Source organism: Dromiciops gliroides, chromosome 5 (assembly GCF_019393635.1).
Source record: "Dromiciops gliroides isolate mDroGli1 chromosome 5, mDroGli1.pri, whole genome shotgun sequence".
Taxonomy (NCBI): domain Eukaryota; kingdom Metazoa; phylum Chordata; class Mammalia; order Microbiotheria; family Microbiotheriidae; genus Dromiciops; species Dromiciops gliroides.
Window position 1 is genome coordinate 60,857,332 of NC_057865.1, and position 13,901 is coordinate 60,871,232.

Here is a 13,901-nt window from a genome sequence, read left to right on the forward strand (position 1 = left end):
CTTCTTGTTTTGTCACTAGGGTGAGAGGAGTTAGGGAAAAAAATAAATTATTGTTAAATAAGTTGAGGTCTGCTCCTGGGGCACAAGGGTCACTGTTTCAAGCTTCTTGTGCTGGGGGATAGAGGCTGTGTCACTGTCTTTCTACTCTGAGGCCTCTATAGCTTGTGGATTTCTCACCGCCCTGGGTTTGCTCCAGGCGCTGGGATGACCAGGCCCAGTCGCGCCTGTCCCGTGGGTGGCCTTCCAGCGGGCGGTCTGCCCTCTCCACTGGTGCTGGTGGATCTCACAACTGGCCCACTGCGCCACCAGCTTGCTGAGCCAGGATCAAGGGGCTTTAGTTGCTCTGCTATGGCCAAGGGCTTCCTGCTGACTTGCCCAGACCCCCTCCTGTGCTGCTCTACACTGAGCTACACTGCGCTGAGGTGCTCTGCACTCCCCTTTTGCCCAAGTGAGACCGACCTTTCCTGAAGTCTTCTAAAATTATCTCAGGTTGGAAGATTGTGTCTCTGTCTTTTTGTAGGTTCTGCAGTTTCAAAATCCGTTTAGAGGCTTGATTTAATGTTGTTTTTGAGGGAAACTTGGGAGAGCTCAGGCAACTTCCTGGCTTCTCTCCGCCATCTTGGCTCCACCCCAATTATTGTTCAATGAAAAAAAAGTTTTTCAGTGCTCCTTGACAACTAGCTGCTTTGTTCTCAGTATAAATCTGACATAGAAAGCAGCAGTTTTAGTCCAACTATACTGAGAACTCTTCCCTATCTTAAATACTTTTGTACCTTGTATTCCTTTTTTTTTTTTTTTGGTTACCCAGGTGGATTGGAACCTCTGACTTTTACTGCTACAAAGGGCAAGATTAATTTTTGTAACGGCCTTTCATCAGCTAAGCAGAAATGTAGTTTTTACCTATTTATGTCAACGCTTACCTTCATTATTAGCACAGATTAACATAAAGTAAGGGCCATTTCAACCTCCAAGCCTACAAAAATCTTTGCCAACCCTTCTAACAAATTCCAAGTGGATCCAAATGTAGGCTATACTTTCATTTCCGTCCTACCAAGTTCCATACAAAATCTCATTATGGCCTGGAATCATGCTTTTGATACCACAGACCTATCTTGTGCCTGCCTGGTCTCAGCAGCAAACAACACCTTCTTCCTAACCTGCAGTGGTAGAGCTCTTGCTGCCGAGTGTTAGATTTGAACAGAGGAGATAGATGTGACCCTAGACATTCACTTAACCTGGGGGGGGGGGGGTGTCTCCGTTTCCTAGTCTGGACTAGATGGTATCTGAGGTTCTGCCCATTTCTAAATCTATGACCCTTCACTTTCACCCCTTACCCAAAATTCCCTAGGATGTCAAACCTACCAAGTCTCCATCCTTCCTTTGCATCCCAAAGAATGGAATGCATTGCTGAGGCTGGGGGACAGAAGGACTCTGTTTTCCTCCAGGAGTTTGCATTCTGTCCCCAGCTCCTCCCCTACTTCAGGAGAGCCCTGCTTCCCATTGGGAGACAGCTTGAGCAGGATACTGCTTCTCCCAACTTGCAAAGCCTATTCCAAGATGCTCCATGTCAGAATGCATAAGCAAGCCGAGGGGAGGCTAGATTAATAAAGCCCAGGGAGGAGAGTGGAGGTTCTTACCCTAGCATCCAGAATTGATTTCAGAGGGGCTATGAAACTGGATGGGGAAAAATTACATCTTGATTTTCACCAAACTTTATTTTTACTGTATTTTTTTCTAAGCATTTAAAAACATTATTCTGAGAAGACGATCATATTCACCAGACTGCCAAAGGGGTTCATAACACAAAAAAGGGTGAAAACTCCAGGAGATTACCGTGCCTTGCATGCAAATGAGCAGGTAGAAAAATGTGCAAAGAAGCCATTTGTGTCTGTCTCCTTCTTGTTCGTGAAAAGTCTATTTAAGGGGCAGCTAGATGGCGCAGTGGTAAAGCACCGGCCCTGGATTCAGGAGTACCTGAGTTCAAATCCGGCCTCAGACACTTGACACTTACTAGCTGTGTGACCCTGGGCAAGTCACTTAACCCTCATTGCCCTGCAAAAAAAAAAAAAAAGTCTATTTAAATTCCATGGTCTAAGAACTAGCTCTAAAAGAGGTTTGTCCTCCTTCCAAAGAGATATAATTTTAGGGATACAACCTATATGTTATAGTTTAAGGTGCATCTCCTTTAAATCCCTTTACTACTTCTTCAGGGCAGGCATTAATGAGCAATGAGCTAAAAGGGAATGAAACAGGAGAAGCAAAAGATGTAAATAATCTAAAAGCTGGATATTCAAACTTTAAAGAAAAATTTATTTGAATTAAATTACAGCACATTTTCCCCCCCTTTTCTCCCCTTAAGGGACTATAGAGAAATCTCTGAAGGCAACTAGAGTCAGAGCTGCAGGTACAGGAAGCAAGCAACCCCCTAGGATACAACACCAGGGAAAAATCTGGAAGGAAGAGGTAAGATGAGGAATGATTTTTAACATGACATTTTACAAATACACAAGTTTAATGCTACAAAACTTAACATTCCATGGCACGTGGGCACTCTGAAATAAAGCTCAATGACTGTGTGACATGGAAGCCTAAAGGCCTCTGCTGCACAATAACAAATTTGGTATTTAACTGTCAAAGTTGGGAAGGGTGAAGAAACATTTTCATTCCAGCTGAGCCCAACATCCTTATTTTATAGGGAGGAAACTGAAGTTTGAAGAGGTGGAGGAGTTGTTGTCCAAAGTCACACAGCTAGTTAGTGGTAGGTTTGGGATTAGATGCCAGGCTTCGGCATTTCTAGTCCACAATTCTTTTCACCACATCATATTTCCTTCTGTTATTGTTTAAAAGTAGCACATTATGTTACTTGTTCACCTTTGTATTTGCAAAGGATTAAAAGAAAAGGGTGAGGTACAGTAGTATAGTAGATAAAGAGCTGGCTTCCACGTCAGGAAAATCTGAGTTCGAACCTCTGATACATAGTATTTGACCCTGGGCAAGTAACTTTAGTTCAGTTTCCTAGGCAACCCTAAAAAGACTATAAATTGCAGAAAATGTGCAGATTTGCATTGATGGAAGAAGTATCTCACCACAAGTTCCCTCCACTGATGAAATCATAGGCCTGATCAAAAATAGAAAATAGAAAAACATTTTATTGTCTACTAAACTCATAATAATTTTGCAAACCCAACAAGAAATACAAACCAACATCAACCCATATTTTACCAAAAGATATTAAGTTAAAATTTTCTACCCACAAAAGTAACAACATATAATTTAAATTTCTATTGTCTTCCTTTTTAAAGCCCTACTTTTCTTTTAAGGGAAAAGGGACTTAAAAGGATTCTTTCTGAAAGACGATTATCTTTAATAACATGTGAAAACAGATGAACCTCTTTATCAATAGGTATTCACCTATTTATCAAGGTCAGCAAATGTCAAGATCAGTAATTAATAAGACAGAAAAGGTTAATATAATAATGAATCACTCCAAAAAAATGTTCTTCATGAACGAGATACAGAAATCAATGAGATAAGTCAGGCTCTTCTAACAAGAGATGACACTTAGTAACAAATGACCTTTCAATATCTGTATAGTGACATGTGCCTTACTAGGAAACAACATAAACTCATGGTAATAACAAGGGCAGGACATAAATGACTAGGTTATCCTCTAGATTTGAATAGAAAACATATGATTAATATAATGCTAAAGTTTCGGCAAATATCAGCTAATTCCTAGGGGGCTTGGGGGGAATCATTCTCCTAATCTAATTTTTTTCATGAAACCACGGCAGAATAAATGAAGTCCATCTCTTCCAGGACTTAGATTATTCTATACTCAGAATGTTCATCTTCCATATGACTAATTATACATTTTTTGTTATTACTTTAGTTAAAAGGTCACAGTGAATATTTTCCCTTTTTTTATAAACTGGTAATTTCTCATGATTATTACTTCTAATGAGCTGGCAAATTTTATTTTTTAGCATTGAAGAGGGTAAATTTTTTGTCATGGAGACATGTAAATATATGGTTCTGCTTCCTTGATGTTTCAAGAATTCAACTCAGTAGTGAGACTTTAAAATTAGATAAGGATCATTGGATTTAGGGCTAATAAGGGATCTCAGACATCACCTGGAGTAACTCTCTTATTTTATGTTAGGAAACTGAGGTCCAGAAGTGTCTTGCCAAATTCTTTTGCCTAGGGTCATGCTGTTTTCTTCTAATATTTTATTTTAAATGTAAGCATTTTAAATATATTTTAGGAATGTGACAGTATCTTGTCTTCAATAAGAAAAGACTATGCTAATTTTATTGTTATGATGCTCTTAATATATAACACACAATGAAAAAGTAATGTGGAAAAAAATACTTTGTGGGGATGGTTTTTGCCAAACAACAACAACAAAAGAAAAAAACTACAACACATATTTAAACACTACCCTGAAACTGCTTATAGCTGTCAAAAAAGTAAAACATTAATAAATAACCTCTTTAGTGATATTTTTTAATATTGAGCTAAAAAGTGCCAACCATACTTTTAAAAAAAATTGTTAAAATATACCTCACATTTTCCAGGGCCCCCAATTTCCCAAATTAGTAATACAACTGGATATAGACAATACAATAAATTTCCATATTTTCCATTATACTATATATTTCTCTTAGGTGAACTTCTGCCCCAGCTAGGAGATCATAGCAACACCTTTACCCTTCCTTTAATTCATCCTATATCTGCCTTACCCTTGCTGCTTCATATCCCAGCCTAAAGCAAGAATTCTTGACCTGCGGTCCACAAACTTACTTTAATTTTCTAATATTTTGATAAACATTTCAAACATTTCAATTCCTTTGAAATTATATGTATGTTATGCATTATTAAGACATTCTAAGTACACAGGCTTTATGAGACTACCAGAGGAGTACATAAGACCACCAATTAAAAAAAAGGGTTAAAAACTCCTGCCCTAGAGGCAGTTTGTGGGAAATGGTTTAAGGAATACCTATAGATAGCATTCCCATTTCATTCTCATAAGGACAGAAGTGCAAATGGAAGGAACAAAGAAGAAAACAAATCCTAAGGTTCTTTATACTATTCCAACTACCCCTGACACTTTTACTTTTGCTTTGGGGCTCCATTTCTTGATCCCCTGGAGCCTACCTGGTTTAAAGCTTTGAGAATACCCACTCCTATGAACAAAACTGGCTCTTTTACCATCTCCCTCTCTCCCTAAATCTTCAATCTCTCTATCTACTGGAGCCTTTGCAGTTGCTTATAAACATAAACATATCTAATCCAGCCTCCGTCCTTTAAAAAAAATATCTTCATTTGATCCTACCATCTTCTGCAACTATCATCCCATATCCCTCATCACTTTGGTGGAACTCCTCAAAGAAAGCCATTTGCCCCTCCACTTCCTCTCTTCTCACTCAGTTGTAAACCTGCAATCTGTCTTCAATTCTCATCATTCAAGTGAAACTGCTCTCCCCAAAGTCAGTGATGGTCTCTTAATTGCCAAACACTGTCTTTTCTCAATACTATACTCATCCCTTCTGAGTTCTCTGTAACCTTTGACATTGTTGATCATCCTCTTTTGGGCACTTTCTCCACTAGGTTTTCAAGACACTGTTCCTGGATCTCTTTCCGCCTGTGTGACCACTCCCTAGACTCTTTTGATGGTTTTTAATCCAGGCCATGCCCACCAACCTTGGATATTTCTTAAGTTTCAGTCCTGGGTCCTTTCCTCTCCCCACCTTATGTTATCTCACCAGATGATCTTACCAAGTCACTTATCTCTATACAGATAATTCCTAGATCCATATACCTAGTCCTCACCCCTTCTGACCTATGTAGTATTATCAACTGCTACTTGAATATCTGGAATTGAATATCCCATAGATAACTCTAATTCAATATGTCTAAAACAGAACTCATTATCTCCCTTCCCCCCCAAAAAAAACCCTTCTCTTTACCCAACTTTTCTATTACTTTTGAGGCCACCATCAACCTTTCTGTCACACAGGCTCAGAACTTAGGTATCATCCTTGATTTCTCTGTTGTACTCTTTCTAATCTGTTTCTTGTCATTTCTACCATCTAAGTCTTGTCATTTCTACCATCACAACACATCTCATGTATGCCCCTTTCTGTCCACTCACAAAGCCCCTGGGTCAATTCTCTCCCCACACCATTCCATCCTCCATTCAGTACTGGTATGACTATGACACCCCTCTGCCCCCAACAAATTCTAGTTGTTTCAGGATCAAATTTTTTAAAATTCTGTTTGGCTCTTAAAGCCATTCACAACGTGGTCCTTCCTATCTTTCCAGTCTTCTTACATTTTTATTCCCTTTATCATAGTCTGCCTCAGCCCATGTCTCACACAACACTACAATGTCCCCCTTTTCACACTGGCTGGCTGTCCCAAGCCTGGAATTCTCTCTTTCCTCACCCATGTCTCTTAGATTCCTTCAAGACTCACCTCAAATCCCACTTTCTGTAAAAGACCTTTCCAGAGCCCTTCTCTGGCATCCTCCCACTCCCCACCCCACATTGCCAATTACCTTCCATTTATACTCTATATATCTTTGTAGGTACACAGTATTTTGCATGTTATTTCCCCAACAGGAATGTGAGTCCCTTGAGGGCAGGGATCTTGTTTTTTGAGGTTTTCATGTCCTATATCCCTTAGCATAGTGCCTGACACATAGAAGGACTTGCTAAATGCTTGCTGATTGAGTGATTACAAAAGAAAGATCACAGTTATTTGAAAGTGGTCAAACGACCTAGGTTCTAGCCCTAATTTTTTCACTAGTGTCAAATTACTGGCCTCTCTGGTTGTCACTGGTTTAAATTAGATAATGATCTTTAATACCTTTTCTAGCTCCAACATTCTGTCACTATGAAGCCAAGTCAATTAGTAAACTAATCGTACCAAATTTAATACTAAGCGTGTAAAAGACTCTTGAGACCAAAAAGGTTGACTGTTCTAGTTAGTCCAACCTACAATTAAACTATTATTCTTTCATGTAGATATACTTAATTCTCCTAAAACCAGAGATTTTTATCTTACCCACCTATGAAAATAGTTTTCACCTTGCAGGCCTGGACCCCCTAAAAGAGTTTCAGGGACTCCCAATAGTCCCCAGACCACATTTTGAGAAACACCGGACTAGACTATATATAAGGTCTTTTCAACCTCAGGTACTAAGATTCTGGGTGTCATTTGCATTATTATATGAGGACTCAAAAAAGGGTTCCTTTCTGCTGAAGTAAGTCAAGAAAAGGACTAGTTTGGGAGAATAAGGAATAGCTACAGTTAAATCCAATATATATCATGCACAAGGAACCTAACTAGGCTTTGGGAATACAAAGACAAAACTATTATTCTAATCTATGACTTAAGGTATTATGACTTAATTTTTTTTTTTTAGAATTCTGGCTTAATTTTTTTACTCAAAAGAAAAAAGCTTTCACCATTACTTTAAAAAACAAAACAAAACAAACCACAAGTCAAATATATGGTGAGAGGTGAGAGAGCAGTCTTTGATCCCTAGGGATGAAGCCTATGCATTGACATAACTCCCCAGGGAACACTTGCCATTCACCTCAACCTGGTCCCCAGAGATGATTGCAGTAGAGAAAGCAGTGGCAGATTCTCTCCTTTGGAGAGATAGCAGCAATTAGGAAGGATGGAACAGCAAAAGTGCTTGGGGTGAGTCAGGGGCAGAAATCTTTAGGTCCTGGACATGGCCAAATGTAGAAAGGAGAACTATATGGCCTCAGAAAGAGATGACCACATGACCAAAGCATTGATAATAGAGTACAGTAGAAGTGGCTAGAGTTTGAGACCCAACCTCCATGAGCCAGAGGGCAAGCACCTAAGGTTTAATTTTTTAAAAAAAAAAACAACCCACAAACAAACAAAAAACTGACAGATTTAACCATTGGATTTGGCCCATGGGCAATAGTAAGCCGACCCTATCAAAGAGAAAAATGAGGATAAAAGTGATAGTTTGAAACACAAACCTATACCTGGGCTCCTATAGAGTGGAAGGGAAATTTTGGACACACCACTAATTTGAGCCTTATAAAAAGTGGCAACCAAGATTACTTCTATCATAATAAAATACTTCCATATAAAGGGGGAGAAAAATTCAACCAAATAGCTTTGGCTTACCAGCAAGTTCTCTCCCATCTTCATAAAGCATTATGGCTCCTTTTTGGTGTTTCTTAAGGTACTTCCAAAATGCTAAGTAAATGTTGCATTGCTTGATGAATGAGAACTTGTATGTTTTTATAACATACAAATTAGTTCATACAAATTAGTTCAAAATGGTTTTTGAAATGGTCTTTTAACATTATAAGAATATCTAAAAATCACTGGTATTCCTGCTGAAAGAAAAACTATTCTATATAAAGAATGCTTTCTCGTGAACCACAGAAACCTAGCAAACGTCTGGCCTCTCAGAAGAAAAAAAAAGCTGCATAGATATTTTCCATATGAAATATTTTAAACTATTTATCACAGTACTTCATGATATCAGTCATTCTTAGACCAAACTTTAAAACAGGCATGGTTTGCAGTACCCTCCCTCCTCTTTCTATTGCCTCTCTCTAGACCCTTATTACCAATATTTCTGGTGAAGGTAGACACCCCACCCCCCAAGCATGTGAAGACTTCCTCCAGTACGAGTGAATGAGAACAATTTGTTCCAATGCCCACGGTGACTAAAGGAGGTGCTCAGAGTTTGGTCAGACATCAAAGATGATCTTGGGGTCATTCACTGCATCCCAGGCCATAGAGAGTTGTCTTGACTTTTGTTCTACTACTGGACTCTGATGACTTTGGAAGAGAGAATGGGGCTGACAACTTTGTGCAGCTCTGCCTCACTGAAATCTAATTCACAAGCAAGTCAAGACATCACCCGCGATGTCAATGGTCCTCTTCAAAAAATGAAGGACAACCACCAGTGTTTTCCATGCTCCAAATTACCTATTTACTTACATTCCTGTACCTTCCTTTCTGAATATAGAAAGGGCGATGTGTCTATCTCTCATACGTATTTTGTGCTCTGCACTCTACTCATCTGAGTACTTGTCTTATCTTACTTGCTACATTATAAACTCCCTGACTGTAGTAGTGACTGCCTCTTGTCTATATCTGTATCCCCTTCAGCTTCTAGCACAGTGCCTTACATGGAGTGAACAAATATTTTTGCTTAAGTTGAAAGTATTAAAAGTATGGCAGGAACAACTGAATTTCAAAAAATATGTCTAGTTCTACCAAAGTTTAAAGTAAAGCTGAAAAAAACAACCAGAGAGGTACCTTTTTTAAAAAAGTTTGTTCTTTTTACATGTACAAGAAGATGCCTAACGATGTAGCACTGAAGATCACACCAATTAAAAATCTACCTGGAAGGATAACGGTGTTCTGTTTCTTTACAGATTTGATACTATAGGGCCAGTCCTACAGACCTACTCAGATATGAGGCAATATTCACTGCAGCACAACTCAACTGTTTGCTGAATAGGTATGCAAAGCTGCTCTACAAGGTACAGTGAACTGAACTGGAACAAGCATAAACACTGGACAAAATAAATGTTTCAAAGATATAAGTAGTCTCTTACTTAACAAACTCACATTAACTGTATCATGTAATGGAGCATGCATTGTCCAACAGGCTTTCACCAGAAAATTGGGTACAAAACCTTTGTTTCAGAATTGGGATCACAGAGTTTTAGACTTGGAAGGGACCTTAGAGTTCATTTAATCTAACCCACTCATGCTGCAGATTAGATAGTTTGAAGCCTGGGTTCCTTGCCCATCTTCAAACAGGCAATGGCAAAGCTGGCATGCAAATGTAGATCTTATGATTCCAAATACTCTAGTGAAGAATATTCAAAAGAGATGGAACGGAATATGGGAGAGATGTTCCTAATGCCTCTACCCATCTAGAGAATAGGCAAATGTTCTTCATAACACCTCTACACTTCACTATCACCACTGTGTAGCAAATGCCTAGTCTTTATCTCCAGCTCTGATATCCCATTCTCTGGCCTCTTAATTCCAGGTCTCAATAATCACTTTCAATTGAATGCATCAGTCTCTTCAAAATCAAATGTCCCAAACTAAAATAATCTTCCCAGTAAAACCAGCTTCTCCTCCTGACTTCCTTATTTTTGTGAATGAGCTTACCATTTGCTGGTCTCTGAAGTTCAGAACCTCAGTGACTGCTGTCTTTTCCTTCCCTCTTCTAATCACCAAGACCTGTCAATTAGTCATACTTAATGCCTTTTCATCAATTCTTTTCCATTTCCACTAACATAGTCTCTTATTACTTGATATTTAAACTATTTCTAATTTATCTAAACTGTTTTCCCTGCCATCTCCTGTTCATAAGAAAAAGACAAATGAAAATGTATAGACATCATATTATGAGTTCACTGGAACAGAAATGTTGCCACTGATTACAGTGTGGTACTAAAAATGGTTGTATGAACTCCGTGTGGGTTGATTAAATTCACCTTGTTCCACTAGCATGGCATATATATATATATATATATATATATATATATATATATATATATATATATATATATATACACACACACACTCCTCATTATGGCATGACATCATTGGAATTTAGATAAGAGAGGATAGATGGAATGCAAATTCTTAACTACTGTAAAATCTGAATGATCTTTTTATGGTGATACATGACATAAATAAGGGCAATGCATTATTATTTGCTATTTAATAATATGAATGCTTTCCAGGAAGCATAGAACCTGACACCTCTCAGAAGATAACTATAGTTTTGTTACCCAGAAAATAAGTTGCATCAGGGGAATAAAAATGTAATTTTTAAAAACACATTGTGGAAGTGCTCTCTGACCTATAAATTACATTCTTCGAGTTTAAATTGTTCTGAATAGGGCCAGAGGGAAGAACTAGGAGAACTAGGTGAAAGACTGAGGCACAATATAAATGAAAAAATTCCTAATGATCAGAATTATCCAAAATAACACTTTCCACAAAAATGAACTCTGATATTCCCTTATCTATTCACATTCTAGTTGTCATTCCACTTCTCCCTGTCTTGCAACCCCAAACCCTGTCAACTAAGAGCACTTCCTTGTATTTCACCAAAAAAATGAAGGTCATTTGCTGAGCACATCATCTTCTCCCTCCCTCAACTCACCTTCCTGAAGCCTTTATTGTGTCTCAAATAATGAGGCAGGTGGCCCTTCTCCTTGACCAGGCAGATACCTTTACTTGCACAAGTAGTCCCATTCCATCCTAGTTTCTCCAGCAAACTTCCCCCACCACCACCCCCCCCACTGTCATTTTGTCATTTTTCTTTCATCTGTCTATTCGCTACATCGTCACAGTCTATAAAACATACCCAAGCCTTGCCATTCTAAAAAACCCTTACTTGATCTGTCTATCCATGCTAAACTGTCTTCCATCCCTGCTAACTATCATTCCATATCTCTCCTCCCTTTTGTGGCTAAATTCTTAAGGACGATTTATAATTGATGCTTCTACTTCCTTTTCCTAACTTTTTATATAGTCTGACTCCTGATCTCATCATTCAACTGCAACTGCCCTCTCCAAAGTTCCTAGAGATCTCGTAATCACCAAACTTATGGCCTTTGCTCAATCCTCATCCTTCTTTCCTCTCTGAAGCTTTCTTTTGACAAGGTGCATCACCCTATTCTCCTTAATATTCTCTCTAGCTTGTGACATGTTTAGTTGTCCTCTTGTGTGATCCTTTGCTTAATCCAGGTCTCACCCAATAGCTCTGAGTAGATCCCCCAGGCTCTGTTCTGCCTCCACCCCTTTTCTCCCTCTATACTATTTTGCTGGGTGATTTTATGTGGTCCCATGGTCCCAAAGATCCCTGTGGAGATGTTCCTCAGATCTATTTGTTGAGCCCTAACCTCTCCTGTTGAGTCTGCTTTCACAATATCATCTAGGCCCCCTTTTCTCCTCTGACAATGCCACCATTATAGGGCTCAGACAATCAACACCTCATGCCTAGACTCTGGCAAAAGCTACTGGTTGGTCTCCCTACCTCAAGTCTCTCCTTTGAGTAGCCTACCCTCCAAACTCAACTGTCAAATTGATCTTATTATAGAGGAAGCCTGACCATATCACTACAAACTCCCACATTCAGTCACCTTCCAGTGGTTCCCCATTGCCTCTAGGATCAAATTTAAAATCCTCTGTGTGGCTTTTAAAGCCCTTCATAAAACTTGGCCCCTTCCTACCTTTCCAGTTTTCTTATACCTTACTCCCCTCCCCAAATATACACTGAAATCAAGTGACAGTGGCCTCCTTGTTGTTCCCTACATTCAGCACTCCATCCCAGGACCCCAACTTCTGGAATTATGGAAATTAAACTGTGAGAGATACCACACCAAGTCAGAAATCTCTGCCTACCCTATAACCATCCTCTTGGATAGTATTTTGCTATTACTCATCAATTCTCTGAGTGTATGTGTGCTATGTGCAAAACATATTTCCAGGGCTTATTCCCAAAACAGGCAACATGTGCTACATGGCCTTTCACTATCAGTGGCATAGCAGAGACAGAGCCCACCAGAATCAGGAAAAGCCAGTTTCAGATTCCACGTCTGGCATATACTAGCAATATGATCATGTATAAGTCCTTTCTCAGACAATAAATTATAAATTACTAAAGGGAAACTTCCAAATGGGAATTCCTTACATGATTGAAATCTAGGCCTAGAATCAAAACAAAACAAAACCAAATAAAAATAAAATTGACAATTTATAAAGTGAGTTATTTTAGGAGTGTTGGTCTAGAGTTGGAAGGGAACTTAGACATATAGACCAACTCCCTCATTTTACAAGCAAGGAAACTGAGGCCCAAATTAAATCACATAGAAGAAGAATTTGAACCCAGGTCCTCTGAAAGAACATACATACATACATACATATATACACCACCTCCGAGTGGTCCCATATAGTTCCACAATGGAGCAAAATCATATTTTGAATTATTTTAAAATGCACAGCAGCAGAGTGGGTACCATACATTATTTCAATTTACTGATATATTCACTTAAATGAACAGTTAAGGTGTATGTGTTTGAAAGCATAAATTAATAGCTTGCTAAATTATTTTAAAACTATAATCACTGTAGCTGAACTGATAACAACAATGGAATCTTTTTACTCTTCCAAACAGACAAACTAAGCAGATTAGTAAAATTTGTGAATGATGAAGGAATCACGAACCAACATATATGGCTGATGGTACCTGAAATTAATGAACTAGTTGAATCAACGCACTTGTGAAGGTGCTAAAGATGAGTTAAAAAGACAAAAGAACAAAATGAGGGAGGAAAGAGGCAACAAGGGTCCTGGATAATTAATTAATTCATGCTACTTAAGAATGCCAGTTGTAGTAGTGGTCTTACTAATTTAAACTTTAAAAAGTAACAGTTTTAGTTATTTCATTTTTTGGTATGTTGGATACTCTAAATATAAATTAATTTCCCATCATTCATAATTTATAGGTATATTAAATGGACTGTGTAAGTTCAGAAATGAATGAAAGTCTGCTAGTTTTAAAGTAAGTTTAAAAGACCTATTTACGGATGATAAAATGTTGTTTTTAAGCTACCCACAGCATTTTCTCATTAATGAATCATATAATTCCTTTCTACATATATGAAAAAGAGAGAATGCATTTTTTCTCTAGGTTTAAAGAAAAAAAAACAATAGGTCCAAAAAATATTTTTGTTCTAGTTTAATTAAAGATATTCTGCTTAAACACAGTTCTTACACATAAGGAAGGAAAAATATTAGAACAAAGATACTTGTTACTATTTAGATTTCAGGAAGAAAGAACTTCAGTTTTCATTTA

At 38.2% G+C, this 13,901-nt stretch overlaps 1 protein-coding gene across 3 annotated transcripts in view; it reads right to left on the reverse strand.

Moving 5' to 3' along the window:
- PIP4K2A (phosphatidylinositol-5-phosphate 4-kinase type 2 alpha) overlaps positions 1-13,901 on the reverse strand; it is a 198,952-nt gene that overhangs the window by 176,227 nt on the left and 8,824 nt on the right. The window lies entirely within an intron of this gene.